Here is a 13,827-nt window from a genome sequence, read left to right as displayed (position 1 = left end):
ACTGTCCAGAGCAGGAAGAAAACTGCGTTCTGCGCCGAATGCAGTGTTTCTCAATCAAGCACAAGCGTTTAGTGACTTTGTGATTACGGTGCTAGTCCAGGGCAAGAATAGTGACGAAATCGACATTCACAGGCAGACTGGCTAAATAAGTGCCTGTGACACCTCGTGATGCTTTCCAGCATGATTTCCATCCATATTTTTGCCTGGAACATTCTAAATGCGCGGGTCGTCCAGATTTTCGTAACTGGTGCGAGTTGCAACAATAAAAAATTCTCTAGCTGGTGCTGCGCGTCTTGGTCGTCTCGGTTCTTTGTTGGTGTATAGCAAAATGTAATCGACAAAAAAAGCTGCTTGAAGCTCTGTACTTTTTTCACCTATTACGTCCCAGCTGATTACATTTTTTTTGTGATTATATTTCTAATACTCTACTAGAGCCGCGCACACTAACTCCCGAGTGTGCGATGCAAAATTAAAATTAGATACCCAGAAACCCGTTGCGCCCCGAAGTCGCTAACGCCAATTTTGAGGAATGTGTTTTGAAAAGTATTTGGAGGGGGACCAAATACATTTGGTTGTATTTGTATCTTGCATTTAAATGTTTTTTTTTAAATGTAATTAGATTTGTAATTAAATACATTTTTGACGAAGTATTTTGTTTTTGTATTTCGATACATATTTGCATGTAGTTTGCCCAACCCTGGGAGAATTAAACTATTGTTTTTTTATTTTAATGGGACTTCTTTGGATCTTCCTTTTCCAACATTCGGGTGGCTGTATTTCAGCGTAGAAAAATAAAACAACATAAAGACTGTTATTATTAAGCGTTTGTGTAAAATATTAGAAATATTAACCTTAAGCAACTCACAAAACAAGATTTTTTTCGTTTATATATATATATATATATATATATATATATCACGGCAAAGCCGTTCGATATAAAACGGTTAGAAATGAAATTTGGCACCAGAATATAAGAAGTGTAAGTATTCTTACCTTACAGAAAATATGAAATTGCAGTACTAGGGCTAACGTCTTCTCCCCTGTGTACCAGACGTTAAATTCGTTAGAGCGCCAATGTATTACTCAGTGCAGCGGAAAGAGAAAATATCTCGATTTAGGACAGCGGAGTTAAAAAAAAAATACTAATCAACTCGGTTTCATGACGAGCATCCTGTAAAACGAATTTCTATCTCTTGGAGAGAGGATGTGGAACACCTGGGATATTTCGGTATGGTTGGGAGACACGAGTTGTATTCGGCATTTTTTTGTTTTGCTTTGGTAACAGTCGGCTTTTGTTCAATCAGCATCCGACTTGATCAAGTTGACAAAATATTCCCTTAGCAGTAATTTTTTTAAAGTTTTTGCGTGCAAGTGCAGCGTAAACATATCAGACAAATTTAAATTGAACGATAAATAGTAAAACTACACATTTTATGTACAAGTGTTTACCAGCACATAAGAAACATTGACCGTAACAAGTTAACTAAATCCGCCATAAAAAAAATAAATGACATACCACTGTGGCTGACTAGAGCGCTCCTATTTTGTACTGCTTGAAATACATTCTACACCTTACTAATCCAATGACAACGCGTCGTTTTTTCCCCTAAGTACTGCAGAGTAACAAAACATTTTTTTTTATATGTGAATTAGCGTTGTTGCTAATTGGAAGAGTGTGGTCATCCGTGTGCGTACTTAATGTTTTTATTATTTCGTTTTAAAAATTTGCAGTGCCGGTTTGTTTAATCAGTACCCTTTTCCAGTACCTTGCCCACCGTCTGAAACTTGCGGACTACAGATACCTGCTCTAGTTCCTTGTTACCTCGGCAACCTAAATTGTTTTACGTTCGCATACGCTGCAAGTATGACGATCACGTAGAAACGTTTCAGGACATCTAACAAACATACAAACACAAATAGCTACCGCTGCCAGGAATGAAACCCAAGCCTTCAACGTAACTTAAGTAAAGTTATTACCAACTCGGCTGTGCTCGCAGTTGATACGTTTCCATTTCGTCAATTTTAATAAAGCAACATCCAAAAAGTTAGTTTGGGCACGCCTAAACTGTAAACAAACAAAACAATATCCAAGCAAACTCCGAGTGAAATGTTTTCGAGTGAAAATTTAAATATTACTGACGGGATTATTGCTAAACTGGTATATTTTCGCATCAAGAACGTTTTAGCCAACCGTTACCGTCGTCCCGGTACAACGCCCAATAAGCTATTAGGTTTTTCTATCGGGAAGAACCGAAAGGCTACTTTAGGAAGCCGTACTCCGACCAATGGTGCGCGAAGCAAACCTTGACGCATACTTAGCGCGCTTCACGCTGACGAACTGTAAAATGAAGTCAATATTGGCGAAAGTGTCGTGTTACATTCGCAATACATTACATTCGTGATGCATTTGCTTAACAAGCAGTGGCATGAAGTTAGGTATTGTTGTTGTTGTTTTGTTTTTTTAACAAACAAAGGTGTTAAGGCAGTTTGCAATTTGCATGTAACAAAATCAAATTACTATTGGAGATTAAAGAAATAAATAAAAGAGGTTTGATTTCACTGCATGCAATAAATAGAACTTCGGGCCCAGCATACATATTCAAAAACGCTAAGCGCGGGTTAGGTTCAGCTCATTCGCTGTGGAGGCGACATTATTTTCTTGGGTGCGCACAGCGCTTGCAAATACGATATTCTAAAACTCTGCACTCTGAAACAGCTACTAGGGTGGAGAATAAAAATCGAAATGTTTTAAATCAATATTTAAATCAATATTACATCATGATTTAAAAGGCGATTTAAGTCATGCCAGTTTTACTATGATGATTAAAATAAAATCTTTCGCTCAAAAATAACCCCGAAAATAGTTTTTATTTGCCGATTGTCTGTCGTTCGATCCTTTTTTCTTGTGTATTTATACACTGAAATCAAACAATCCTCGAGCAAGAAATATTTATATTTGTCTTTATATAAAGAAGCAGTGTTCTTCTGAGCAAATCGGAGCCTTGAACTTTCTTTCGACCTTCCATTTCATTGTTCAGTTACGTAAAATTCTATTGCAAGCAAATCCGAACACAAAGAAAATAACATTATAAAAGTAATATTCTATAGCATGCCAACAATAACGCGAAAAAACAAAACAAAACGTTGTTTTAGCTAATAAAAAATAAAGCTGTTTTGTTTTAGTATGGCGCGGGTTACGTCGATGAAAAGTTGTCCCGCAATATCAGTGTAGAGTAATTATTTCTTCTGCATTGTTATCAGTGATCGGACGGATTGATAAATCAATCTGTCATGTTTAAAAATGCATGTAGTTAAGAAAGCGACAATTTTCCTAGCTGCGGTGTTTGAAACAAATTAATCAGATTTAAATCAAATAAATCTCATTTGCACGAACTTTTCAAAAATTCATTTTTTTTTTCACTCTGGAAACAGCTCTGCGGTTACGAATTTTGTTTCCAGTGTAAACGCGAACACCATCTCACTGCCCGTGTGTAGCGGTTTTAGTACATGAACTGAAAGCGGCGCCAAAAGCTAGCGCCGCCATGTTGCACACTCTGGCGTGTCCGCGTGATACCCCACGATAAGCTCGTGAGAAAGGAGATCGTGCTTGGATTCGGACGGGGCTGGTCGTGTCTATTTTTTTATCCTGAGCCGGCGTTCTCGAACCCACAGAATATTACAATGGCGACGAGGATGGGATACGAGGAGGCGACGAGGTAAATTTTTTTTCCTTTCCTAGACCCGTCCCCTACTAGCATAATCTCCACGCCCCCTCGCTGCGCATAACGTCTGGTTTTAGTTCAAGCCAACAATTCGCTGTTTCACAGTCTTTCCTTCGGTTTGCATTGTCAACCACCATGTCGGTTGCAATCTTGCAATTTCTCTAACGCTAGGCGTCGACACTCAGCGTGCTTCGACTATTTCCGTGGTTCCTTTTGACATTTGAACATCATGACTCAAAAAATCGCTTTGGGATCGGCGATTGTGCGTCCGCCACCAGTCTTTCTACCTGTTCCCGACACGCCCACCCTTGCGTGGTTGGCATGGAAGCGTGCCTTCACCGCTTTTCTTGGCGCTTCGGGGTTCGAACAGATGGAACCGCGTCGTAAAAAACAACTCTTGTTTTCGTTGCTCGGCACGGAAGGCCAGCCTGTGGTTGACGCATTCCGCTTGGACGATGCACCGGCGACTGAGCTCAATGACGAGTATGAAATATTTTTGGAGAAGTTAGAAAAACACTTTGAGTTCTCGGGGTCCGTAACACTGGGAAGAAAGAAACTCCGTGCTAGAGTCCAACGTCCCGGCGAATCAGTCTCCGAATACCTCGCCGCATTACGTCATCAAGGCTGTTTCTGTAGCTACGGCGCTACGTTAGACGAACGCCTGTGTGAAATCTTTTTGGAGGGGTTGGATTCGAAGAGAGTTCAGGACCGCATTTTACGTGAATGCGTCGGGGCCGAGGTACCCACCCTGGACAAAAAGCGTTCCAGCATACAATACAATTTGAACAACTTGCGAAAACGACTGAATCGTTTCATCGCCAGACGAGCGCGGTGTCGTTTTACCCTGTTAATGACGGAAGCCGCGGTTTGGAACCGGCAGCGGTCCAAGATATTCATCCGTATGCTCAGTGGCGTGCGAATCAAGATGGCGGAGCTTCCATGTCCCCCGCCCAACTCTATCACCCTCCGTGTCCTTCCACCGGGATGACCCCGTCACAGCGAGGTCCCGTGATGCCGTGGGGTCAACCATCGTCTGACGGCCATCTTTCACGTTTCCAAGAGCGGGCAAAGCGGCCAACAGTCCGCGAGCCTCCTCCTCACCGGGCGAGGGAGAGAGAAGATGCAGGCTCTCTCTCTGCGTGCTGGTTCTGTGGCCGGCGCGACCATGCCCGCGAGTTCTGCCCGGCACGGAACGCGACGTGCTTTCTGTATGGGAAGCAGGGACATTTTGCTCTGGTTTCCGCAGTCGTCAAGCACAGTCAGCAGCATTCATTATTGATGAACGGCAAGCACCATTTCCAGTGCGGGGTCGAGGACAACCCTGGTGCCGTGGATAACTTGCCGGACGCTACCAGAGCGGCCGTTTTAATCGACGAGACGGATCGACCCATGTGGGAACTGTCCATTAGGAAGTCCTGCCGAGTGTGACGTTTGACCAGCACGATGTCTCGGTGCAGTCTACGGATCGCCTCGCACGCGACCCGGGTGTCCGCAACGTGTTCTTGGCAGATGTCCAGGTAAATGGCACCCCTCTCAAGCTTCTTATTGATACCGGATCTTACGTCTCGATTTTGAACGAACAAACATTTAATCATGTAAACAGGAAACGTAAGATTAAGCTTCATCGTCCACCAAAAACCTTAGTGCATTATCTGCAACAGCCCATCCTCGTACTGGGATGTTTCTTTGGACAAGTGGTTTTCAAGAACCACTTGTCCACGCGCCGCTGAAATTTTATGTGACGCGTACGGACGATCATTACTTGGAACCGACGCAGTGCGCAAGTTGAGCATGACCTTATCTGGAGCTGACTACTATTGTTCCTATATGAATGCAGCTGGAAGTGGAGTAGAGCCACCTCGGAATATAGGGCCGGCTGGCGCTCCGCAGCGACGACCCTTCACGTTGTCGTCTCGCCTGTCATCACAGCCAGCAAGTCATCAACCTCCAGTTACATCTAGCAACAACCATCCATCTTCAGTACCGTCGGGTGCCTACGTATCCAGGCCACTACAACCTTCCTATGGAGAATAAACAGCTCCCAAAATCTTCGAAGAGTCTGACCACATACCGTCGGCCAGCTCCAGTCGAGATAGTCATCCTGCAAGTCAGTGTGGAGCCAGTGGTCCAGAGCGTCAACCTGAGGATCAACGTGGTTGCTGTGTTCCACAACGTCATACCGATCTGCCTAATCCTCGAAGTAGAAAGATATACCAAGAGCCTATTTCTGAGCAAAGCAACCTTCCTTCGAAGGGTCTGCAGTCAAGTCTACTTCCACGGGACACATCCCAGTTACCCCCGGGATTTGAAAACTTTGAACACCTGTTCGATCCCGAGTTGGGCCTGGTGCGGAATGAGACGCACAAGGTCAAGGTGCGACATAATGTTCCACCAGTGCAGTCAAGGCTAAGACGTCTTCCTCTAACTCTTCGTGACACCGCCTCCGAAGAGATCTTCAAACTGGAACGGCAAGGAGTCATTGAACGCGTCAACGCTTCGGAATGGGTTTCTCCCATCGTCGTTGTCAAAAACAAGACGGAAATATCCGGATGTGTGTGGATCTGCGAGCGCCAAATCAAGCCATCGTCATCGACGCTTTCCCACTCCCGCACATCGACGAACTTTTGAATTCCCTCCGAGAAGCAGCCGTCTTCTCAAAGCTTGACCTTGCATCTGCGTACCATCAAGTTCGTCTCGACCCCGCGAGTCGAGATCTAACAGCTTTCATCACGCATGAAGGTCTTTCCCGTTTTAAGCGCGTATGCTTCGGACTGGCATCTGCACCTGCAGCATTCCAAAAGATCATGTCGAAAATTTTGGAAGGATGTCAAGGCGTCCAGTTTTATCTCGATGATGTCATCGTCTACGGATCTTCGCAGGAGGGACATGATGTAAACCTCCGCAAAGTCTTGTCTTGCATCTCCCGCGCAGGAATGAAGTTAAATCGGAAGGGTGTTTTCAATGTCCGTGAGCTCTGATATTTGGGGCAACGTCTCTCCAAAGGTTCAAAGGTTCAAAGGTGGAAGGGTTAGTACCCCTTGCATCGAAGGTAGATGCTGTTCTGAATTTTGAGACTCCGTCAGATTCTGCAAGGCTGAAAGCATTCTTGGGACTTGTCGAATACTATAGCAAATTTGTCCCGCATTGTTCCACTGTGGTAGAACCTCTTCGTCGTTTACTGCGAAAGGGCGTTCGTTTTGTCTGTTCCCCCGAAGCAGACGCGAGTTTCCAAAACATCAAGAGTTGTATTCAACATGCACCCATTCTAGCCCTGTTTGATCCGTCTCTACCCATCATCGTGGCTACAGACGCTTCTCATTACGGCCTGGGCGCCGCCCTTCAACAGCAGCATGGGAACCATCTTGTCCCTGTCGCTTTTGCCTCCCGATCACTCACGGACGTTGAGCGGAGGTACTCAACTGGGGAGAAGGAAACTCTCGCTTGCCTTTGGGCCTGTGAGAAGTGGCACGTCTACTTATGGGGACGTCCATTTGTTATTCGAACCGACCATCAAGCGCTTGTGACGCTTTTATCTAACAAAGGATCTGGTGTTCGTCCGTTGCGCATCACACGTTGAACGGCGAGACTGATGAATTTTAATTTCCTCATGGAATATCAAAAAGGATCTACAAACTTAGTCGCGAATGCGTTTTCACTACTACCTGGCCAAGACACCGAGGGTGGTACTTTGTTTGAAAATGATGTTGTTGCTCTCATAGAAGCGCCCTTGTGACGTCAGGAATTTCAAGAGGCTACCGCCAATGACACCGTTCTGCCTAGCGTCATTCGCTACACCACCGAGTCCTGGCCAGAGGACAACAATGTACACCCAGAACTTCGACCGTACTTCCACGTACGAGATCAGCTGTCCCTCCATGACGGAATACTTTTTCAAGGAGACAAGATTTGTTATCCCTGAAAATCTGCGAGTCCATATCATTCAACTGGCTCATGAAACTCACCAAGGGATTTCTCGAACAACGAGCATCATCAGAAAGCAGTACTGGTAGCCGCGAATGAACCAGCAGATAAAGTTCAAGATAGAAAACTGCATACTCTGTCATTTTACCGCCAAGCCGGTCAAAGCAGCACCAGCACCTCTTCAACCGATCAAGTTTCCTGATAAACCATGGGAGAAGCTCGGGATAGATATCGTGGGCTCAATAGAGCGGGCGCCATTAAGCAGCGGTTCTTCATTGTCCTCATGAACTACCACTCCAAGTGGCTGGAAGTTCAAGCAGCAGCTTCCGTGACCTCATTTAGTTATAAACTTTTTGAATAACATCTTCGCACGAGATCAAAAGAGGTAATGCGCAAACACGAGCATCATGCACGCGAGGGTATCTTTGGCAGGCTTGCAATAACTCGTGCTTACTTCACGAGCATCGAACGACAAAACGGGATTTACTTTGTTCATACCAAGATACTTCGTCCCAGGACACTTCGTCCCAGACACTTTATACCAAAGGCGTTTCATCCCGAGACGTTTCATACCAAAATGTTTCATCCCACGAACATTACATGCCAGGATATTTCATTTTTTTTAGTGGCTCTGCCACACTTCATCCCCGGATGCGTCATCCCAGTAATGTTCATCCCGGTCACTTCATACCAAAGTCATTTCATCCCAAGATGTTTCATCCAAAGACGTTCCATGCCAGTGACATAAAATACCAAGGCATTTCATACCAGAATAATTCGGGGCACCCACGAGTCGCTGAGCTCGAGCAAAAAGAAATCTTGAACTATTTTTTGCGCACCATCGAAGTCGTCGTATTCATGTAAAATAAGTCGCATTTCGCCGGCTGCAGCGCTTAAATTAACAACACTTTGGGGTGTGCATAGCAGTGCCCACGGACAACCCGGTTTCAGCGAAATTCGGTCCATTCCGCTTAGAGCCTTTCTTCTCTTTTTGTATTCCTCCCTCTAATTCATTCGCTCACTTCGATCCCTGTTTGCAGTGCTGCTGTAATGGTCAGATTTACTTCTTATGAAAACTGCAAACCGCAGCAAACTGCAATACTGGGGATTGATGTCACCAAAGCGCGCATGAAGGCACCCTAGATGTCACTTGAAAATCGGCCGAATGGTATCGTTCCGAGACAACATTCCACAGAAATATGAAAAGCTAAAGCGTTTATTTTACAATAACCCACCCATAAGAGCAAAACCTTAACAAGAGGCCAAAATTCGGGCTAATACGCTCTTCAGAGCACATAATTCCGGCTAATACACTCAAGAATCGCTAAGTACGTAGCACGAGCAGGCATTGAGAAAGCTGTCTGCGTCTCTGTTGTTATAATCATCCAGGATCCGGCATAGACGGTTGTTAGATTGCTCGTACTCGTTCTTCGTGTATAGCGGTGGCTCATGATCCACGTCCAGCTGAATGGCAATCGCGTTCACACGGACTTGTGCGGAGAGAAGCGCATCCAACAACTTGAATACTGTAGGTTGGGACGCACCGATATAATTTTGAAATACCCGGTGACAGCTTTCAACGCTATTGTTGGTCCTGGGAAGGCTGACCTGTCACGAGCTTGTAGTTTTACATGGATATTGGGAACCTCGGGTCCTTGTGGGGTCGACCGACCCAGGTATTCTCAAAGTAGTCTAGATATCTTGGTGCTGTTCCATGCGTCCAAACAAGTCTAGCAGCTGTCTTGCGAGCATGCGATATTTGTCGCAGACGTCGAAAGCATCACAGGAGCACAGTGCGGTGAATTTCTTCAGGATGAGATGGTAGCTGGAATCATCAATGAATCGAGTGTGCATGCCGACCTCTTAAATTCGGCGCCAGATGCTTTGCGCGAAATGAAATAAGCATCCATGCACCTCGACGTCGGGAATGCATTTCCGAAAAGCATTCTCTTCAGCCTTTTCAAAGTCCATCACTACTCTGTGCACCTGTCGGGGGCTTGAAGTGGCATCGTCAATAGCCTCAAGTAGAATGCGCGTTGCTCTCTTGTACGCCGCATCGCGCTTGTTTGGCAAGGGGCAGTAAACAAGGGGAAGCACCCTGCCTTTTTAGAAGACATGAACAACCCAGTGGTGGTAAAACATCTCTGGTGCCACTTTGGATGAGCCGTCACACAACCAGGTTTCGCAGGTGTTTAAGCGGCACAGGTCCGTGTTACATTCGAAAATTATAATTCTTTCCGAGTCAATACAGCCTGTGTCCCCTGCGAGATATACTTCAGTTGACACTGTTCTTGTCATGCGGAGGTGTTCAGGTACAATTATGTCTTCGATTCGGTGGGGAACTTGAGCTGCGCCATGGGCTTCGCGTCGAACTCTGTTCACCTTACTTTCCAGTGATGGCAGCTTGGGGAGCTTTGCGATAGTCGCCGGTCTTGCCCCTTGTAGGCAGGCGGTCGCGACGTTCAGAAGGGTGGCGTGGGAGCGCCTGGCTGCAGTTTTGATCTTATCTTGTAAACGCGCCGCAGCGACATTTCCTGGACTCGGCAGATGGCAAGTGTGGCCTTGTGTCACAGTGGTCGTCTCACCTGCTGTAACAACTCGTCCCCGGCAACCCTCCTGGAATTTCTCGCATCTCCATGCCGTCTTCTCGTCGTTGGTCCTGTGCTTGGTGTACATAAAACCTTCGAAGCAGAGCTTCGACGATCCTCGACGAGAAGCCACAAAGGCGGCCATGTTCTATAAACAAACTCGATGACTATCAATGAGTCGGGCCGGCTGGACTGTTCGACTGATGCAAGCTCGATGCCAAGTGCAGGACAGTCTTACTTGGCACGGGTGGCAATAGAAGAAAGACAAAGTGCATATGTCTTCTCTGCGCGTGAAAAACCGATTTTATAACTTCTTCTAGGCAGAAGACTTTGTGGTATAAAATATCCAGGTATGAAATGTCCTTGGTATGAAACGTCTTGGGATGAGACGTCTCGGGAGAGAACGTTTCTGGTATGAAGTGTCCAGAATAAACAGTCCTGGGATGAAATGACCTGGGATGAAGTGAGTGGCCCTTTAATCGGCTGGACCGTATGGATTATTTTGGCATCAAATGTAATATAGATTGTCCATGGGATAAACTGTCTTAGGGTGAAACATCCTGCGATGAAATGAGTTCGGTATTATGTATCTGGGATGAACTGTCCTGGGATGAAGTGACTTGGGATGAAGTGTGGTAGAGCCCGACTAAACGCCTGTCAAACGTACTACCATCGCGAGCAGGCTGCATGCATACGTTTGAGGGTTTTAATATGACACTGATTTTTTTTTGTCTTTCTGGGTGCTTTTAGCGCTCCTGGAGAGACACTGACGGACACTTGTATTCGACCGTGGTTTGTGTATGATAAATCGCTTTCATGATCGCGTCCGCACGAATGGCAGACAGTGGCGGAATAGAGAACGGTGGCAGATGATGGCGGACGCTGACACCCCAACGCTTGTACAAGTAGCAGACGGTGCAGACTAAACGCACTAGAAGTTGTGACAGGGCGGCCTTAGGCCTGCGTACGGTGTCTGGCTGAGCAGCCGAGCCAACCCAGTAGTAATGGGTGGTGCCTATAGAACAGGTCGTGGGCCGTTGCGTACCTCCACCCAAATTCCGTGTCATGGTGTAGATACTGCGTTATCTTTTTTTTTTTTTTTTTTTTTTTTTTTTTTTTTGGGGGGGGGGGGAGTTTATTTTGTTACGTACGTGTAGTATCTAAGCAAGTAAAAAATGTTTTTAGGAATTTCGTGTCTTTTATAAAAACACCAATGAATGGGAACTGGAACATTTTGGGGGTATAACATTTATTATAACAGATCGAGTGTAGATGACACGACGAGAGATGGCGCTTGCTATCGCGTTAAAATATGTTGCATTTAAATCAATTGCAAATAAGTCCAGATTAACCAATGTTTTTTTTTTAGTGAGCCAAAAATATTGTCAACCATGTCTTCACAAGGAGTACAGTCGCCCGCCATATGATCTCCCCCGGCCGAACGCCGACCGGATCAGCGAAAATCCCGAACGCTGCGCGTCGAGCGTAGCCGCGTTTGGGGAACCAGGCTATTGGGACCAAACCATTCTGTTATCAAAGGGGTGGACGCATAGCTTTTATCGGGATTTAAGCCTTTAGAAGTGTAAATCCCGAAAACATGGCCGATTAGAATTGCCGTGTTCGGGTGTTGGCCCCAAGTGTTCGGAGATGATGGCATAACTGCTGATAAACTGGAGCTTGCTTTAGGCGTAGATAAAGCAGCATTGTGCTATAGATGCTTAAAAATGTAAATACCCTATGTTTGATATGATATTTGGCATGACAACAATGATCCCTCGGCAAGCGAGAAGTGGCCGACCAGGAAGCCATCTGCAAAGTCATCGTGTAGATAATTACCCTTGGCGAAGCAACACGCTACTGAGCGCGGAATAGAGTCTCTTCGATAAAATGCGTTCATAAAAAGTGCCTGAATCTTTATTCTGCTTCGACACAAATATTTTTCTTTATGTTATCTATAGCATATCCCCATAGATTAAATAAATGATTTCAAAATCGCTTGTCATTGTCTAGTCTAGGTTTAAGAAAGATTATAAGAAAGCTTGTGCGTAGGATTACTCTTCGGGTAGGAAATATTTAAAATGACAAACCGGCTTTGCAAATAAAAAAGAAAAGTAGCACATAACACGTCAGAGATATTACGCACCGAAGAATTTCGATAAGCCGTCTGCGTTTACCTACAACCGGAAGCGGGATTGTAATCGGCCGTGCTTCAGAATCACGTTCCAAAACGCGGAATGCTATTAAACTTCCTGCGTCCACCCCTTTGATAACGGAATGGTTTGCTCCCAATAGCCCGGTTCCCAGAACGCGGCAACGCTCGACGCGCCGCATGCGGGAGTTTCGCTGATCCGGTCGGCGTTCGTCAGGGGGAGCTCATATGGCCGGCGACTTAGAGTTCCTGTATAGGCTCCCTACCGTAGGTAGCTATACAGGAACTCTACGGCGACTGTACACCCGCAGACGATATGAAGGTGAACGGTGGACCGTCGACCGGTGCTAGCTATCAGCGTCATGACGCGGCTGCCGTGGCGGCTTGCTTTCTTATTGCTCGCTTTGCCGAAATAGATTGAGCGCTGTTCTCAGCTCTGATGCTACTCCCCGCAGAAGGCGTGGAAGTGGGTTTTGATTTCAGCATCGCTTTTTGTGGGCGCCGTGCCCCCGTCATTGCCGGCAAATGATTTGCACATTGCACGTGAACTAGAGCGGACGCTCTTCGGCATGGTTTATCAGTGACTCAACCGCTTTTTTCATTCATAAGTGAACGCTATACTTCGTTTCAGCTTAGGTCCGAGCGCGGCCTATGTTATGAGCCAAAGGCCAATCATACAGCGCAAAAAGCGCGGCGTCATGGCGCGTTCTCTGCGCTTTATAGAACTAGCCGGCAGAGGAGCACGCACAGAGAGACGACGAATACCGGCTGGTCCTATCAGCTGCAGAAAGCACGCCATGACGTTGTGCCTCTTCCGCTGTTTCATTGGCCCTTCGGCTTATAACATCGGCCGCGCTCGGACCTAAGGTGAAACCAAGTATAATTACTGCGAACGCTAATAACTGTTCTCTTTAAGAAATGGAAAGGATAAGTTACTTTTTGATTTGCTCCCCTGCTTTCCAGTTTAGCACATATCACAACAACAACAAAAAAATTACTAAATCACATTGTCTAACAATAGCGTCTGAAAGGCTCCTTCTGCGATTCTCGCGCTTTCTGCGGGGAGTAGCAGCAGAGGTGAGAACAGCGTTCGACCTGAGCGTTTAATCTCGGCGAAGAGTGCGATAAGAAAGCGAGCTGCCACGCGGCTGCCGCGTCATGGCGCTGATAGCACGAACCGGTCGACGTTCCGGCGTTCACCTTCATATTGCCTGCGGGTGTACTGCTCAGAGCCTTACCCGAGTGCAAATGGTACTATACATGTTTGCAACCATTGGGTCATGGCTGGTGCCCCATGTGTTAAAGCACGTGCAGCAGGTGCGTGAAGGTGGCTTTGGCAGGCTTGCAATTTCACTTGCTTCCTCGCGTTAACAACAGGAACATGGCAGCGGCCAGACGCTCTGTTTCAAGTCGTCTATACTTCGGGGCAACTTTCTGCGGCAATGCA

The 13,827-nt window shown here is 46.1% G+C and overlaps 1 pseudogene; it reads left to right on the top strand.

Annotated features, from left to right (window-relative positions):
* The first annotated feature begins 3,951 nt into the window (after positions 1-3,951).
* LOC115319512 lies at positions 3,952-5,059 on the top strand (annotated as a pseudogene).
* Positions 5,060-13,827: the final 8,768 nt, after the last annotated feature.

This window comes from Ixodes scapularis, unplaced genomic scaffold (assembly GCF_016920785.2).
Source record: "Ixodes scapularis isolate PalLabHiFi unplaced genomic scaffold, ASM1692078v2 PGA_scaffold2__306_contigs__length_199485367, whole genome shotgun sequence".
NCBI classification, from domain to species: Eukaryota; Metazoa; Arthropoda; class Arachnida; order Ixodida; family Ixodidae; genus Ixodes; species Ixodes scapularis.
This window is presented reverse-complemented; position numbering and strand designations above follow the sequence as displayed.